The sequence below is a fragment of the Pan paniscus genome, chromosome 11 (genome assembly GCF_029289425.2).
Source record: "Pan paniscus chromosome 11, NHGRI_mPanPan1-v2.0_pri, whole genome shotgun sequence".
Classification (NCBI taxonomy): Eukaryota; Metazoa; Chordata; class Mammalia; order Primates; family Hominidae; genus Pan; species Pan paniscus.
The window spans coordinates 222,757-238,313 of NC_073260.2; the positions used below are offsets into that span (position 1 = coordinate 222,757).

The 15,557-nt window shown below is 42.5% G+C and overlaps 1 protein-coding gene across 12 annotated transcripts in view; it reads left to right on the top strand.

The window, feature by feature from the left end:
- The first annotated feature begins 465 nt into the window (after positions 1-465).
- The window catches only part of LOC129393693 (olfactory receptor 4K3-like), a 29,564-nt gene continuing 14,472 nt past the window's right edge, over positions 466-15,557 (top strand). Inside the window, exons 1-3 of one of the 12 annotated variants that reach the window (XM_055097104.2) lie at positions 1,003-1,358; positions 2,909-3,012; positions 3,645-3,788. The gene's annotated coding sequence lies outside the window, so the exon portion shown is untranslated. The other 11 variants (XM_055097106.2, XM_055097108.2, XM_055097103.2 and 8 more) reach the window with 11 other exon arrangements.

The following is a 15,557-nucleotide window of genomic DNA, read 5'->3' on the forward strand; positions in this document are numbered from 1 at the left end:
CTTTGGAAATATCTTTGAGCAATTTATTCATTATGAACACATGTAATCTGTTGGAACAAAGTTCTAGGACAATCCAGGTCATCCTTCAATATTTGCAGAAAACAGCACAAAGAAAACTTGATACTTATACTTAGTTGGAAACTTTATGCCACAGCCATTAAATACAGAGATCATATAAAGGAATAGAGGAAGCTGTTGAATACTAAACTAACTCAAATCATCAATATCCTTACGGAGTGCACGCTGAATTAATGTAAAAAGTATTTAGTAAACAAAAAGTATTTTCAGTATACAATTAAGACTGAAAAGTATTGAGGCCTCATAAGCTGAACCTGACACAATAAATTTAAAAGGGAAACTAATTTGGAAATCAGAAAACTATCTAAGGAATTTGGGAATTAGGCTTCTGTTGCCCTCTCTGCTACTGACGGTCAAGGCCTCCTCATTGTATTCTGTCCTCCATATCGCTGCTGATTCCCATTTTGTCTATTTCCATTTACCCCACTACTACTTGCTCAGGTCACTCTCCTTCATTGTCAGTGTTTGTTCAAATTCCTCAGACCCATCCACTTCCCATCTAAACTTCCCTCCCCTTTTCTCGCTCGTTGGCTCTACCTCCCTCCTCTCTGTTTTCTCCTCACTCTCCTGCCCCACCTCGACATCCACAGCGAGGCAATGAAGAAGCCCCCGCCAAAGAAGAGCCCGCTTCTCAGTGGGACACCGGGAAGGTAAACACCCAACACTCACCGCTAGTGGGAGGCGATTGCGCAGAAGCACGAGGGTTGTTACAGGATCGGGCAGGTCCCCTGCCCCAGTCTCGGACTCAGGGTCCTGTCTGAGGCGGCCACCCCGAAGCGTGGGGTTTGCGGAGACGTAGGGCCTGGCGGAGGGAAGGATGGGGAAGCATCTCAGGGAGGACTGGCGTCTGCCGAATCCCAGGGCTGCCCTGAGGGGCCAAGAGGGGCGAGGGTGGGGACGACGGAAGACAAGCCACATGCCGAATGGGGACCTGACGCGGCGCGCGACAGGATGGGCGGACGGTGAAGAGACCTAGGGAGGAAGGGCCGGACAGGGGCGACCTCAGTGACGGAACCGGACACAGACGCAGATCTGGCAGCTGAGCGACAGGCTCCGGAGCATTTCCGGGCGTCGCGGGACTCCCCGCCGACAGGAGGGCGGTTGCCGAGCCTGTGACATCCGCGGAGACCAGCAGGCCCCGGGTGTGGAGGATGCCGCAGGAAGGGGACTGCGTGGCTGGGTTTGGCCACAAAAAGCGGAGGGCACTCACCCGAGCGGACCTTGGCTCCGGAGAACCCGTTTCCCGGTCAACAAAACACGTCGCGCGAGGGGCGGGGCCCGTACGTGCAGGGAGGGGAGGCAGAGAAAAAGGCGGGGCCGGGCCGGGGCGGGGTCTCGGGCAGGGGCGGGGCCGGGGCGGGGCGGGGTCTCGGGCCGGGGCGGGGCCGGGCCGGGGCCGGGCCGGGGCCGGGACCGGGGCCGGGGCCGGGGCCGGGACCGGGGCCGGGGCCGGGGCCGGGCCGGGGGCGGGGCGCTTACCGACCTCCGGCCGCCGCTGCGCGCGTTTCTGGCCCTGCCGGTGTCTCCGCCGGTTGAAAGCGCGTGTCTGCGTCGGGTTCTGTTGGAGTGAGTTCGGTGCGCCGTGGGTCCGCGCTGCTTCCACCCAACTTCCTGTTAGGTAAGAGGCGCGTGAGGCTCCTGTGCCGGGGGCGGTGCTGCTCCCGAGTCGGCGCGCGGCGGGGACGCGAGTCCGTAGGTGCTGGCGGGAGCGAGAGTGGGGCGGGGACCCTCGCGAGCCCGCACTCCGCCTCTTCGGCCCCACACGGCGTGACGCGCGCTCGGGCTCCGCGTTCGCGTCGAGGCAGAGGCCTAGTAGGGGTCGGGCCCGGGGCTGGAGGGGCCGGGACCGGGCGGGGTGCTGCCCTGGACACCGCGCCGGCAGCTGTTCCGCGCGGGTTCGTGTCATTCCTATTTTCAACCTGTCCTGCTCCGCACCTGAGATGATTTCTAAATTCGGTACCTTTGGGACAGGCGTGGATGACATCCCATAATTTACTTCGTTATTAATTTCTAAATGTAATACATACCACTCTCTAAAAGTATTTTTTAATTTGAAATATATTTGTATATATGTACCTATATATTTATTTATTTCTGAATTTTGTCTCCAGTACATATAATGAGGCTTGTAAAGTGGATAGTGTTCAGGACATAGGTGGATTTTGCTTTTAAGTAGTAAAGACTTAATTGGTGACTTACTGGGGCTATTTGATAAGGATTTTTTTTTTTTAATGAACATTAAAAACAGTGAAATTGTATTTACGGATTTCATTAGCTTCATTTATATCTTAATTGGTGAAAACTGTAAGTTAATAACTCATTTTTATTTCCTTTGGAGATTCTTAAGTTTGTGCTACCAATGATTATTTCCAAAAAAGGCACACTTCTGGTTTTCCCAGAACTAATGCTAGCTTCTCAATCTTTTGAGTTTACTTGATATTAATGTTTGACCTCAAATCATGTCACATTTTTGAAGAAAACTTTCTCTTAGCCAGTGGAACATAAACCACCCTGGAGTTCATATAGAGGAGGGGTTCAAATGCCTCTGATAGTGTCGTGTTAAAACTCATGGCCAAACCCAAGGTCACATAGCTTTCTTTCCATGTTTTCCTCTAGAATTTGTATAGTTTTGTCGTTATAAAATGGGTCTTGTCCTAGACCCCAAGAACAGGTTTTTGGATTTCACATGGGAAATACCTTTTGGCAAGTCACAGAGTATAGTGAAGTTAAGATAGTTTATTAGCGACTACTCAGCTTCATAGCAGGGCGTCCTCAGAAAGCAAGAGGAGGAATGCACCTGTTGTAAACATATAATTTTTTTTTGAGACAGAGTTTCTCTCCTGTCACAATGGCATGATCTCGGCTCACTGCGACCTCTGCTTCCTGGGTTCAAGGATTCTGCTGCCTCAGCCTCCCAAGTAGCTGGGATTACAGGTGCGTGCCAATATACCCGGCTAATTTTTTGTATTTTTGGTAGAGACTGGGCTTCACCATGTTGGTCAGGCTGGTCTGGAACTCCTGGCCTCAAGTGATCTGCCTGCCTCGGCTTCCCAAAGTGCTGGGATAACAGGCATGAGCCACCCGGCGCCCGGGCTTAATGTTTGTTTATATAGGTTATTAAGAATCAGTTTGTGACAGGCTATTAGTATTGTTACTTCTCTTTGTTACTGTCGATTTTAACAACAATTTATGTGTGTACTATTACCTTTAAAGTAGAACTTATTTTTAAACTAAGAATGCTTTTTGTTCTTAACGTTCTGGGACATTTAAATAAGTTTCGTGTCTTTATTAACTTGTTCCCACAATCATAAATATTTTATAACCAAAAGTGCTCAACCCCCTAAATATATAATCCAACAAATTTAACATGTGTGTGTGTGAGAGAGAGAGAGAGAGAGACAGGGTCTCACTCTGTCACCCAGGCTGGAGTGCAGTGGTGCGATCATGGCTGGCTCATTGCAGCCTCAAACTTCTGGACTCAAGCAATCCTCCCACTTCAGTCTCCTGGGTAGCTGGGACTACAGGTACGTGCAAGCATGCCATCTAATTTTTTTTTTTTTTTGTAGACATAAGGGTCTTGCTATTTGCCCAAGCTGGTCTTGAGCTCCTGATCTCAAGTGATCCACCCGCCTTGGCCCTTCATGTGGAAAATTAGAAACCAAAATCCCCTGTGAATCCAGCGCACTCGAGGTTCATTCTCCACACCCAAGGTGAGGCAGCCACAGGGCCAAGCTGCGGTCTTGGAACAGAAATGTAGCATCAGGAAAGCAACTAGAACACCCGCCACACTGATAATAACCTCCGTAGTACTAATAACACTGCATCTGTGATGCTAGTGTTAGCACCCGTTGTATACAGAGAGCACACCCGTCGGGGTAACTCAGAAGCTGCCGTCCACATCCAACCCCGGGAACATGGATGTGTCCCTCAGTGCGCACATAATGCTTGGAACGCGGAGATGACATCGTCACCTAATGCTACACGCGTCACACTCATATAATCCCCGGAACACGCATGTGTCCCTCAGAGCACACACGTAACCCCTGGAACGCCCGTGACACAGTCAGACTCACGCCACACCCGTCACACTCATATAACCCCCGGAACACGCATGTATCTCTCAGAGCGTACATACCGCCCGGGATGCAGACATGGCCTTTGCAGCCCACACGAGAGGGTCTGCAGCTCTGAGGATGGAACCTTCCGGCTCTCGCTGGGGCGCTGAGTTGACAGCCTCTGCTGGCCTGGGTTTGGGCTGGATTTGGCCTCTGTCATGAAACTTCATGTTGTTGTCTCTGCCTTACTGACGTGGTATTGCCACGGTTGTTTTAAAAAGTAGTTTACTTCCCAATAATGTCATACTTCTGGGAAACTTGCAACAGCACTTAGTATGCCTTCTCCTTTATCTCCAATTCCCCAGCTGTTATTGCTGTGCCAGATTTGCAGCTTCACAAAAAATACCCCCGTGTGTTTCACCAAAAGCAGGAATACTCCTCCAGGTGATCCCCAAATAACCCCCAATTTAGGAAATACACAGTTTCTATGTGAAAGTCCAGTCTACAGACCTATTTCACTTCACTCCCTGCCCTAGGTGGGAGAAAAATGTCTATTTCCATGCGGGCCCAATTTTCCTTTTCGGGAACTGTTCCTGAGACTCAGTTTTCTGTTTTTGTTTTGTTTTGTTTTGTTTTGTTTTGTTTTGTTTTGACGGAGTCTCCCTCTGTCACCCAGGCTGGAGTGCAATGGCGCCATCTCTGCTCATTGCAACCTCTGCCTCCCATGTTCAAGATATTCTTCTGCGTCAGCTTCCCGATTAGCTGTAGTTACAGGCACCTACCACCACACCCGGCTAATTTTCTGTATTTTTAGTAGAGATGGGGTTTCACCATGTTGGCCAGGCTAGTCTTGAACTCCTGACCTCAGGTGATCCATTCGCCTCGGCATCCCAGAGTGCTGGGATTACAGGCGTGAACCACTGCATCCGGCCGACTCTCAGTTTTCACAGCCTTAACAGATGTAAAGAGCAGAGATGACTCCAAGCTGGGTCTGCCCAGCGTTTCCTCCTAAACATGTGCAGATCCTGTGTTCCTGGCAGGAACATCCTGGCCTGGGGCTGCGCTCTCCTCACTGCAGCCCACTTGGAGGGGCACCCATCCATCCCACCACCACTGGCGATCTCACTTGGAAATGGCAAATATTCATTTACAATCACAAATTTCATCCTGTCAAGCTCCGCATTTCACTTTGCCCCTGGTTTTCCCTGGCCTTAGAACCGTGGACTCCAGACCCCGAGTTCTCCTGCCTGCTGTCCTCTCCCATCCAGTCTGCTACAGCTGCCTGCAGTCCCACTCATGGGGACATGGACTCCCAGGTGTCTTGGGGATTTTATGTGGGTTCCCCCAACCCATTCACCCAGTGCTGACTGTACTTTTTTAAGGCTTTTTCTAGATAAGTCCTTCAAGTCACAGCAGTTACGATATCTAAAAGTAGAAAAGTTAATGTTGATTTTCTAAAGACAAAAAAACAATTCATTATTAGATCGTCTGTGAGACGACCCTCAATTTTTTTATCTTTTTTTTGAGGATAGAGTCTCCCTATGTTACCCAGGCTGGAGTGCAGTGGCACGACCTTGGCTCACCACAGCCTCCACCTCTCGGGTTCAAGCGATTCTCCTGTCTCAGTCTCCTGAGTAGCTGGGACTACAGGCACCTGCCACCATGGCTGGCTATTTTTTGCAGTTTTAGTGGAGATGGGGTTTCACCATGTTTGCCAGGCTGGTCTTGATCCCCTGACCTCCAGTGATCTGCCTGCCTTGGCCTCCCAAAGTGCTGGGATTACAGGCGTGAGCCACCGTGCCCAGCTGCCCTCAATTTATAAATCAAGGAAATACTAGTTCTCTGGAACCAAAGTTCATGTTTGAAATAATTAGGAAAGAAAAATAAAATCTCATTGCTGAAAGAAAGGCAAATAGCACAATTGATTATTGAAATTGCAGAACAGGGCTGGGTGCAGTGGCTCACTCCTGTAATCCCAGCACTTCGGGAGGCTGAGGCAGGCAGATCACCTGAGGTCAGGAGTTCAAGACCAGCCTGAATAAGATGGTGAAATCCCATCTGTACTAAAAATACAAAAATTAGCCTGGTGTGGTGGCACGCACCTGTAGTCCCAGCTGCACGGGAGGCTGAGGCAGGAGAATCGCTTGAACCCAGGAGGTGGAGGCTGCATTGAGCCGAGATCGTGCTACTGCACTCCAGCCTGTGTGACAGAGTGAGACTCCGTGTATTAAAAAAAAAAAAAAGGAAATTTCAGAAGAATTTACTGGACAGACTGTTACCTTGCTGTATTCTCTAGCCCTGTGTTAGCAGTTACAAGGTATTTTAGGTTTAAACACTTATATTTTAGTCATTTGGTATAGTTAACTATCAAAAAGTCCTGTCCACATCATGACAACCTATATAAAATTTGGAAACCTCTTCATCTATGCAATGGAAAATTGGTAAAGTAAGTGTAGATATTTAAGTTAATGAATTATTAATATTTAGGTACTGAAATGAGTGAGGGAATGTAATTATGTCATAGTTCTGGCGTGGGACTTGGGGGGGCTCCCTCTGTTGCCTCTTGCTGGACGACAAATTCGTGACCTGTGGAGACTGAAGGATAAACTGTCACCTTCATCGGAAACCCTAGTCCAGAAGGAAAGTCCTCATTTCAGGATATACCACTTTGTCCCATGCATTTCCTTTTTCTTGTTCTGTTTTTTGGAGACAAGTCTTGCTCTTTCGCCCAGGCTGGAGTGAAGTGGCCTGATATCGGCTCACTGCAACCTCCATCGCCCAGGTTCAGGCAATTTTCCTTCCTCAGCCTCCTGAGTAGCTGGGATTACAGGTCTGCACCACCACACTGGCTAATTTTTTTTTTCCTTTTAGGCGGAGTTTCGCTTTTGTTGTTAAGGCTAGAGTATGATGGCGCGATCTCGGCTCACCACAACCTCTGCTTCCCAGGTTCAAGCGATTCTCCTGCCTAGGCCTCCTGAGTAGCTGAGATTACAGGCATGTGCCACCACGCCCAGCCAATTTTGTATTTTTAGTAGAGATGGGGTTTGTCCATGTTGGTCAGGCTAGTCTCGAACTCCCAACCTCAGGTGATCCGCCTGCCTCAGCCACCCAAAGTGCTGGGATTACAGGTGTGAGCCACAGAGCCTGGCCCTAATTGTTTTATTATTTCCTAGAGAAAAGGTTTCACCATGTTGGCCAGGCTGGTCTCCAGCTCCTGACCTCAAGTGATCCATCTGCCTCAGCCACCCACAGTGCTGGGATTACAGGCGTGAGCCATCTTACCTGGCCCTTTTTATTTTTATTTTTGAGACAGGGTGTTGCACTGTTGCCCAGGCTGGAATGTAATAGTGCGATCTCAGCTTACTGCAACCTCCACATTATGGGGTCAAGCAGTCCTTCTTCCTCAGCCTCCCAAGTAGCTGGGACTGCAGCTGTGTGCCACCATGTCTGGCTAATTTTTGTATTAGTAGACATGGGGTTTGGCTGTGTCGTACTGGCTGGTCGAACTCCTGGGCTCAAGTGATCTGCCTGCTTCAGCCTCCTAAAATGCTGGGATTACAGCAAAAAATAATTTTTATTTTATGTCTTTTATAATTTTGTATTCTAGGGTGTAATCCCTAGAATAATTTTGTATAAGAAAGAGTCTTGTGTGGTAAATCTTTTGTCCTAAGGTAAACTGATTGGTGGTTTAAATATATTTTTTAAAAAGTACACGGCTAAGACTGGGGGTTTAAGAAAATGAGGAAATATCTGGAAAAGTCAAAGAGGATTTATGAAAGGTGGGCCTTACAAAACGTTGTGTGTGTAATTGGCTTGGCTGGGATTGAAAAGAATTTGTTTATAATTTTTTTCTAAACATTGGTGTCAGGGGTGCACTGATACAGGACAAGTCTGGTTCTACAGAGTTTAAACATCAAGGTTTTTTCAAAGTACTGAACTTCTCTTAATAAAATTGAAAATGGCTTGGATTTTGTTTATCTGCCATCTTTTAAATTACAGACAGTTTTTATTTGTGTCACATTTTTGTTAGATATATTTAATTTCCCTGGTTTCAGGTTTAAAATGCTGTGCTCTTTGTTTAAAATGGTACTTTCATTTCTTGAGGAAGAGTTTTCCATTGGAAATTTTTCAGATTCACATCTCAGAGGTTCAACTTTTACAATATCTCACAGCATATAATTTGCAGGTCATAGATTATTGCCTTCAGCTTTTTCTCCCCTTAAGGAGGCCTGTGATAATAACTCTCTCCTTCAACTTGTTTATCAGGTTTTGTATCTTTTTTCTCTGGTTCCAAATCAGCTATTGTTGCATGACCCTGAAATGTTTATCTTGAAGGCCTGGAAAGGCAATGTTTTTCTCCAGTATACTTTAATTCTGTACTCTTGGTTTTTTCTCAAGGTGTTTGACTTGTTACCCTTCTACCCTTGGGCATTTTCTTCCTGTGACTGATTACATTCAAGCATCTTTTCCATCAAATTTAACTTCCAGGTTATCTAATGAGCTTTCCACAAGGAGAAACAATCAATCACACTTCAAAAGATTTCCTTTTCCTTTTTGGCAGATGGCCTGAGAAATAAAGATTTTACATTTTATCAGAATAATTTATTGTGTTGCACTTATTAGATCTTTTTGTTATTTAAAAAGAAACTGAGCTTTAAAAAGGTTAAGGTTTTTTTCATCCATGTACCTCCTGGTATTGAGTAAAGCATTTTGATTATCACTCTGGTTACATAAGTGATTATTATTTTACAAATGACCTATGATCCTATTTTGATCAAGTGTTTTAAGCCTTTGAACATCTTTCACAAACTTCCCCAAAATTAAATTATAAGACTTTTAACCTAATATTAACTTTGGAATTTTTCAGTTGGACCCCAGGAAAGATTTAAAAGACATATATGTCTCACTTTGTGCAGCTATGAAATGTTTAGGATTATTTGGTAATTTGTATAAGAAATATTGTTAAATGACAAGTGATAGTAGAACTTTCAGTTGCATTTATGGGTATGTTGTTGATATAAAGTTCTCAAAAATAATATAAATTTATAAAAATCTAATATGTTATCAGTAACAATTCTGGCAATCTTAAAATGCTACAGATAATAGAAATAACTAAATGCTGAGGCCAGCATTATCCTAATACCAACACCAGAGAAAGGTATTATGAGAAACGGAAACTACCAGACCAATATCATCTCTCATGAATATAAAGGCCAAAAAAACCTCAACAATGTATTAGCAAATGGAATCTAACAATGCATGAAAAGAATTATATACCAGTTTTTTATCTGGTTATGCAAGACAAGCAATATTCTGCTTCTCTAAGGGACTTCCTGTCTATATCAACCCCAAAAACATCAGGTTCCAGGCTGACTGGCATAAGGGGTGTATTATTTAGCCTATTATGCTACCTGGTACAACAATTAGACCACCCTGAATCTGACAGTTAAGTGGTCCCATCTGCCCTTGGCTATTCTCCAGTCTTATCCCTTTCATACTAGAGAACCAAGTTTCGTAGCAGAATCTCCAACTACTGTAATTCTTGGGTACAGAAGACAGTAATAAATGTGCTATTTAAAGATGTTAGTGACTACCTTAAAAGTATCCCCTTGACCCTCTCAGAGCATGCATACCTTTAAAAAATCTCAAAAAATATATAATACAGTCTATAGTGCCCGAAGAAATGTTCTGCAAATTTTCTTCCAGTTAATTAAGTTGAATCTAGACTATCTGATATATGAGGCCATATGAAAAAGTAATTTCTGTGATCTGTGTTTACCCTTCTTGCAACTTCTGAAAAAAAATCTAATGACACTATGAAACAGTTGCTGAAAATTTACCGGGTATTAGAAAACTAAACAAATAATCAAAGTTGTCTCATAATTTAAAAACTCTATAATGAAATTTTTAATTGGAAAATTTTGCCTGAAAATATTTAAGATGCAATATGTTTAGCCTCAGAAGACATATTTAACCTTAAAATTGGGAGACATAGTAGGATCACATTTACTTTCAAACATGAAAGGAGGGGGCATCATAAAAGATATTTGATTATATGCAATTCCAGATTATAAAATGGGAAATGAAATATGAAAGCTATAAGGAAGCAAATTTTCATCTCAATAAAATAATATAATTTCACTTTTAATAAGTAAAGTTCCCAAAAGGTATTATGTTGCTCTATGTGCTCGCCAGTTTCCCAGGCCTAGAAGTCTGAAAGAATAGGTTGCTTACTAGTTGAACATAGAGGGGTTTTAGACTAGTTTTTCCTCTTAGTATCAAGATCCCCAAATTGCACTCAAAGCACTACTAATTGTTTAACTATTTTTTCGCCCATTTTATTGTTTTCTGCTTATGTGAATATTGAATAATAATACATTTAATTATATACATGGATATAATTTTTGAAAAATTATAATTGTATACATATGCATTTTTAACATATGTAATAACATAAAGGCAAAGAAGGAACAGCAAACCTGAATCAACATTCAAGGTAACACTTGTTTTGCTTTCCAAAAAATAATTGTACACAATTATTCCCTTTAGATGAGAATGCTTTTCAACCCAATGCAAGAGGAAAATATCAGCTTATGCCAATAGCCCTGCAAATACACACTGTGGGTGGGAATTCATTAAAACATTTTAGGATGTTCTATGGAAGAGTCAAAATGCAGCTCACACAAAAAGTGTATTGTAAAGTTTGAAACTATCTAAAACTGCTCATAGATAAGGAATTAAATATGTATTTGTATTATTGACTAACTTGGAATAAACTGTCCAAGGTATTTGAGCTCCTGAATTAAGGACAATACATTGTCTGAAAATAGCATAAATGTTAAATATTTGCATTTACACTGGTGCTTACAGAAGGCACCATTTGTACATTATAAATTACTTAGATCTTCCTCAGACTCAGGAGTTGACTATTCAGTCTCTTCATTGCCATCTTCATATCTTGTTTTGCAATGAGTAAACGGCAGGACTGAGGATGAGTGTAATCATAAAGTCTAAAATGGCAAGAAATTTATCCACTGGTACTGTGGGAAATGGCTACACATAAATAAAGACGCATGGTCCAAAGAACAAAGCCACCACAGTGATGTGAGCTGAAAGAGTAGAGAGGGCCTTGGACAAATCACCTGAAGAGTGTTTCCATACAGTGACAAGGATGAAGATATAAGAGGTAATCAATAACAAGAAAGTGCCTGTGGAAATGAACCCACTATTGGCAGTAACCAGGAACTCCATCCTGTAGCTGTCTATGCAGGCAAGTTTGATAAACCAAGGAAGATCACAGTATAAGCTATCTATCTCATTAGGACAGCAAAAAGGCAAATGGACAACAAAAGCCAATTAGGTAACTAAGTGAATAAGACCAATAACCCAAGCACCAGACAGAAGCAAAACGCACATCCACGGGCTCATGATGGTCAGGTAGTGGAGGGGTTTGCATATGGCCACATATCTGTCAAAGGCCATAGCTATAAGGACCACCATCTCAGATCCACCTAGGACATAAAGGACAAATATCTGGATGACACGCCCCTGGAATGATATGGTATTGTGCCCAGAGTATAGGTCAGAAATCATCTTAGTAACTGTTCAGTAGAAAAACACAAATCCATAAATGAAAGTGGGCTAAAATGAAGTACATGGGGGAATGAATGTAAATGAGGATCGAAGGTCACTATAAACACAACAATAATGTTTCCCAGAACAACTGTCACATAAAACACTAGAAATGGCAAGCAGGAAGTGCTGCACTGGTCTGTAGGTAGAAAGTCCCAGGAATACAAATTCAGATACCTCAGAGTAATTTGCTTCAGACCTCAGGTTTTGTCTGGTGTAAACTGAAAGATCACAAATAAAATAAGAACAAAGGAATTTGTCAGGAATAAATATTGAGAAAAACATTTAAATTGTTCTTAAATATTATATTAAAAAAGAAATCTTCCTGAACCACCATAAGATGTTTTGAAATTTTTATTTATTTATTTTTTAAAAATTTTATTATTATTACATTTTAAGTTTTAGGGTACATGTGCACAATGTGCAGGTTTGTTACATATGTATACATGTGCCATGCTGGTGTGCTGCACCCATTAACTCATCATTTAACATTAGGTATATCTCCTAATGCTATCCCTCCCCTCTCCCCTCAACCCACAACAGTCCCCAGAGTGTGATGTTCCCCTTCCTGTGTCCATGTGTTCTCATTGTTCAATTCCCACCTATGAGTGAGAACATGCGGTGTTTGGTTTTTTGTCCTAGTGATAGTTTGCTGAGAATGATGGTTTCCAGTTTAATCCATGTCCCTACAGAGGACATGAACTCATCATTTTTTATGGCTGCATAGTACTCCATGGTGTATATGTGCCACATTTTCTTAATCCAGTCTATCATTGTTGGACATTTGGGTTGGTTCCAAGTCTTTGCTATTGTGAATAGTGCCGCAATAAACATACGTGTGCATGTGTCTTTATAGCAGCATGATTTATAGTCCTTTGGGTATATACCCAGTAATGAGATGGCTGGGTCAAATGGTATTTCTAGTTCTAGATCCCTGAGGAATTGCCACACTGACTTCCACAATGGTTGAACTAGTTTACAGTCTCACAAACAGTGTAAAAGTGTTCCTATTTCTCCACATCCTCTCCAGCACCTGTTGTTCCTGACTTTTTAAGGATAGACATTCTAACTGGTGTGAGATGGTATCTCATTGTGGTTTTGATTTGCATTTCTCTGATGGCCAGTGATGATGAGCATTTTTTCATGTGTTTTTTGGCTGCATAAATGTCTTCTTTTGAGAAGTGTCTGTTCATACCCTTTGCACACTTTTTGATGGGGTTGTTTTTTTCTTGTAAATTTGTTTGAGTTCATTGTAGATTCTGGATATTAGCCCTTTGTCAGATGAGTAGGTTGAGAAAATTTTCTCCCATTTTGTAGGTTGCCTGTTCACTCTGATGGTAGTTTCTTTTGCTGGGCAGAAGCTCTTTAGTTTCATTAGATCCCATTTGTCAATTTTGGCTTTTGTTGCCATTGCTTTTGGTGTTTTAGACATGAAGTCCTTGCTCATGCCTATGTCCTGAATGGTATTGCCTAGGTTTTCTTCTAAGATTTTTATGGTTTTAGGTCTAATATGTAAGTCTTTAATCCATCTTGAATTAATTTTTGTATAAGGTGTAAGGAAGGGATCCAGTTTCAGCTTTCTACATATGGCTAGCCAGTTTTCCCAGCACCATTTATTAAATAGGGAATCCTTTCCCCATTGCTTGTTTTTCTCAGGTTTGTCAAAGATCAGATGGTTGTAGATATGCTGCATTATTTCTGAGGGCTCTGTTCTGTTCCATTGATATATATCTCTGTTTTGGTACTAGTACCATGCTGTTTTGGTTACTGTAGCCTTATAGTATAGTTTGAAGTCAGGTAGCATGATGCCTCCAGCTTTGTTCTTTTGGCTTAGGATTGACTTGGCAATGCAGGCTCTTTTTTTGGTTCCATATGAACTTTAAAGTAGTTTTTTCCAATTCTGTGAAGAAAGTCATTGGTAGCTTGATGGGGATGGCATTGAATCTACAAATTACCTTGTGCAGTATGGCCATTTTCACGATATTGATTCTTCCTACCCATGAGCATGGAATGTTCTTCCATTTCTTTGTATCCTCTTTTATTTCATTGAGCAGTGGTTTGTAGTTCTCCTTGAAGAGGTCCTTCATGTCCCTTGTAAGTTGGATTCCTAGGTATTTGATTCTCTTTGAAGCAATTGTGAATGGGAGTTCACTCATGATTTGGCTCTCTGTTTGTCTGTTATTGGTGTATAAGAATGCTTGTGATTTTTGTACATTGATTTTGTATCCTGAGACTTTGCTGAAGTTGCTTATCAGCTTAAGGAGATTTTAGGCTGAGACAATGGGGTTTTCTAGATATGCAATCATGTCATCTGCAAACAGGGACAATTTGACTTCCTCTTTTCCTAACTGAATACCCTTTATTTCCTTCTCCTGCCTAATTGCCCTGGCCAGAACTTCCAACACTATGTTGAATAGGAGTGGTGAGAGAGGGCATCCCTGTCTTGTGCCCGTTTTCAAAGGGAATGCTTCCAGTTTTTGCCCATTCAGTATGATATTGGCTGTGGGTTTGTCATAGATAGCTATTATTTTGAGATACATCCCGTCAATACCTAATTTATTGAGAGTTTTTAGCATGAAGGTTGTTGAATTTTGTCAAAGGCCTTTTCTGCATCTATTGAGATAATCATGTGGTTTTTGTCTTTGGTTCTGTTTATATGCTGGATTACATTTATTGATTTGTGTATATTGAACCAGCCTTGCATCCCGGGGATGAAGCCCACTTGATCATGGTGGATAAGCTTTTTGATGTGCTGCTGGATTTGGTTTGCCAGTATTTTATTGAGGATTTTTGCATCAATGTTCATCAAGGATATTGGTCTAAAATTCTCTTTTTTGGTTGTGTCTCTGTCCGGCTTTGGTATCAGGATGATGCTGGACTCATAAAATGAGTTAGGGAGGATTCCCTCTTTTTCTATTGATTGGAATAGTTTCAGAAGGAATGGTACCAGTTCCTCCTTGTACCTCTGGTAGAATTCAGCTGTGAATCCATCTGGTCCTGGACTCTTTTTTGTTGGTAAGCTATTGATTATTGCCACAATTTCAGATCCTGTTACTGGTCTATTCAGAGATTCAACTTCTTCCTGGTTTAGTCTTGGGAGGGTGTATGTGTTGAGGAATTTCTCCATTTCTTCTAGATTTTCTATTTTATTTGCGTAGAGGTGTTTGTAGTATTCTCTGATGGTAGTTTGTATTTCTGTGAAATCGGTGGTGATATCCCCTTTATCATTTTTTATTGCATCTATTTGATTCTTCTCTCTTTTCTTCATTAGTCTTGCTAGCGGTCTATCAATTTTGTTGATCCTTTCAAAAAACCAGCTCCTGGATTCATTAATTTTTTGAAGGGTTTATTGTGTCTCTATTACCTTCAGTTCTGCTCTGATTTTAGTTATTTCTTGCCTTCTGCTAGCTTTAGAATGTGTTTGCTCTTTCTTTTCTAGTTCTTTTAATTTTGATGTTAGGGTGTCAATTTTGGATCTTTCCTGCTTTCTCTTGCGGGCATTTAGTGCTATAAATTTCCCTCTACACACTGCTTTGAATGTGTCCCAGAGATTCTGGTATGTTGTGTCTTTGTTCTCGTTAGTTTCAAAGAGCATCTTTATTTCTGCGTTCATTTCGTTATGCACCCAGTAGTCATTCAGGAGCAGGTTGTTCAGTTTCCATGTAGTTGAGTGGTTTTGAGTGAGTTTCTTAATCCTGAGTTCTAGTTTGATTGCACTGTGGTCTGAGAGACAGTTTGTTATAATTTCTGTTCTTTTACATTTGCTGAGGAGAGCTTTACTTCCAACTATGT